This window comes from Capsicum annuum, chromosome 12, assembly GCF_002878395.1.
Source record: "Capsicum annuum cultivar UCD-10X-F1 chromosome 12, UCD10Xv1.1, whole genome shotgun sequence".
NCBI classification, from domain to species: Eukaryota; Viridiplantae; Streptophyta; class Magnoliopsida; order Solanales; family Solanaceae; genus Capsicum; species Capsicum annuum.
Window position 1 is genome coordinate 131485915 of NC_061122.1, and position 3365 is coordinate 131489279.

General features: G+C 26.3%; 1 long non-coding RNA gene across 1 annotated transcript in view; it reads right to left on the reverse strand.

The window, feature by feature from the left end:
* The window catches only part of LOC107851903, a 6417-nt gene extending 6003 nt beyond the window's left edge, over positions 1-414 (reverse strand). Inside the window, exon 1 of the long non-coding RNA XR_001669228.2 lies at positions 113-414. This is a non-coding gene — a long non-coding RNA (uncharacterized LOC107851903). The remainder of the gene's footprint in view (positions 1-112) is intronic.
* Positions 415-3365: the final 2951 nt, after the last annotated feature.

Genomic DNA, 3365 nt, shown 5'->3' on the forward strand with positions numbered 1-3365 from the left:
TCTTATATCTGCTACTTTTATATTTCTAAGTGCATACAAAATAAGTACAATATATCCTTTTTCAACATACTTAAATTCTTTCAACCCTTATTTCAATTAAGAGGGTTTAAACCTTAAATTCTCCGCAGTTTTGGTAGCGATATCAGCAAAGAGCAACAGCACACTGGTTATATGTCGCTATTTCAAAACCCGCATAAAATTTTGTACAATTATAGAAAGATTGATACGATTACAAGTTAGAACAATTACATATAGAGGAATTATAAGAGAATTTTAATATCTTTTTTTTTCCAATAACCGAAAAGATTGTGGAGGATGTTTCTTGGTATGGAGATATTTTGAGAGGAGGTGCAATTTAGCGAAAAGATTGTGGAGGATTTTTCTTGGTGCGGAGATAATTTTGAGAGGAGGAGGTACAATTTTGGAAAAGTAAAGTAAAATTGGGAAGAGTCAAGAACTTATAGTGTATGGCTAAAAATGTTAACAGGTGGAAGTGGAAAAGCCAATAAGACAATTACGTAACTACTCTTCGTCAAATTACGCAACTGCCATTCGTAGTCACCTAAAACTTCCACTTATATATATGTTAAAAACTATATTTTTTTTCATGTTGTGAATTTGAAGGAGACAATATTAGTTATTACTCAACTCAAACTGCTTATCTTCAAAATATATGAATCTCAAAATTTATTAAAAACTAAAGGTATCATTGGGTGAAAAAAAAATTCATCTATATCTATATCTATAATTTATAATAATAATAATAATAATAATAATAATATATTAAAAATATGAAGGCCTTAAAATATTATTTCAACTTTTTGTCCTTCATTAAAATACTTCGCAATAAACAAAATGGTCTTTTACCCTTTTCCTTCAATTATTAGTTGAAATATTTAAAGATTTTTAAATTAATTAAAACTTCTATATAAATTCTTTACTTATTTAAATTATGTACCATAATTAGAATACCTTTCAATTTTTAAATTTCTTTTCAAAAAAAAAAAAAACTTACAATAATTAAGTGCCGGAACGTTTTTTGAACAAATTTAGTACTATTTTTAAAGAGGAAGTCTAATTAGCTTAGGTTTAAAAGGAAAAAAAATACATAGTAGAATAAGCAGGAAATTATTAACTATTATTTAGTATTTAAGGACTCCTAAATATATTGTATAAAACTAAAAATATGAAGATGTAACCAACGTTGGTTTGAATAGTTGTTCGTTATTTTGTATTAAATTTGTATTGACTATTTTCTCTTTCTTTTCCTTTTTTTCCAAATGATTTAAATAAAAATTCAAATCACTTTTTTAAAGGTTTATAGTAAGGGAAAACGACATTTCAAATTAAACTATTTCTACGAAAATGACCATGAAATTTAAATTTTACTTTTTAGCCATTTCAATTTGTTGGTTTGTTCTATACCGTTACTACACACCTTCTATACAATTTCTATACATATCTTATACATATAAATATTTTATACAAAAATTATACAGTTTTGATACAAAAATGTATACAGTAATTGTACCTTTTTTTTACACATTTTATACAACAATTATACAATTTTTTTACATTTTTTATATATTTCTTATATATATTTTATACATATACATATTTGATAGAACTATATAATTTCTATACATATATCTTATATAGATACATATTCTATATAACAATTATACCATTTTTATACAATTATATTTAATTATTATTTCTAAATAATAAGAAAACAAAATATTTTTTCAGTTAAAAATTTATAGCAAAAAAATTTGATATATTTTTAAAAAGGCCAAATGCCTCAAGTTGAAAATTGTGTTAATATTGTATATAGGCTGTATTAGTATTGTATATGAACTGTATCTAAACTACATAGGTTAAAATGACCCAAATCAGGAAATGACTATAAAGTGAAAATAGTATACCTGACTGGCCACTTTTGGAAAAAATGTCAAAATTGGGCTATTTATTTTAAAAAGTGCTACACAGTGTCCTTTTCCTTTATAGTAATAGATGTTGGGTTCAAAATCCAGAGGGCGTCATGCGGAAGCTATTAATTGCAAACTATGAAACAATAAATAAGACGAAAAGAAAAACAAACTAAAAACATGATTATTATATAGTTTGGCCAATTGCCCTACATATAAAACCTAATATTAAAAATAATTAAAAAACATAAAACTAATGAGAGAGAAAATCTCTCTCTAAACGAAATTCTTAAAAGACTACATTGTAGATGCTCTTATGTTATGGAATAAGAAGGGGGTCTTCTATTTATAGATGTCCAAAACATTTCCTCCAAGAAAGAGGTTAGTCAAATATGGAAAAGAATTATATTTTTTTCTTTCAAAAAAAACTTACATATAGTAAGAAAATCAGGGCAAAAACCTAAGAAATCTCCCCTTTTTGGCTTGATTTTCTTCACTTGATTCGTCTTCTCTTCATATTACGTGCATGAACTTCGTTCTTGATATAATCTTCATAACTGCTGCTTGTCATGGTTAAAAATAAGGTTTAAAATATCATGGTTAAAAATTAGTTTAAAAATAATATTTTATTTTCAGTTTTAAAGATGCAGCAGTAGGCGTGTTGAAAATATGGTTGAAACTTATTCTCCACATGTAGTTCGATAAAAATCTTCATTATCGCCCAAATTGTTGCAGCTTGATTTTAAAACCGCTTTGAATCTGTTTAATCTTGTCTCACCACACCATGGACCATTGATCCGTATGCTCTGATATCACTTGTTGGGTTCGAAATCGAGAGGGCGTCACGCGGAAGCTATTAGTTGTAAACTATGAAACGATAAATAAGACGAAAAGAAAAACATACTAAAAAACATGATTATTATATAGTTTGGCCAATTGGCCTACATAAAAAACCTAATATTAAAAATAATTAAAAAGTATAAAACTAATGAGAGAGAAAATCTTCCCCTAAACGAAACTCTTAAAAGACTACATTATGGATGCTCTTGTGTTATGGTATGAGGAATGGGTCTTTTATTTATAAATGTCCAAAACCTTTCCTCCAAGAAAGAGGTTAGCCAAATATGGAAAAGAATTATGTTTTTTTCTTTTAGAAAAAAGTAAAAGTAATTATGCTAACTTTTATTTTCCTTCTAAGAAAAAATAAAACTTAAATATAGTAAGAAAATTAAGGCAAAAACCCTAACAATAGAAGGATGCTTTCAGAGTATTTTTTTTTTATTAGAGGATATTTTCAAAGTAATTGTTTGCTGTTAGCTTTCAACATTTCACTTAGTTTAATTGATTTTGTAGAACACTTAACGATGTGCTTGTTTTATATAGCCACATCTTTTATCTTCAATATTACTATTAAAATTGGTATCATGTCTTGAAGTC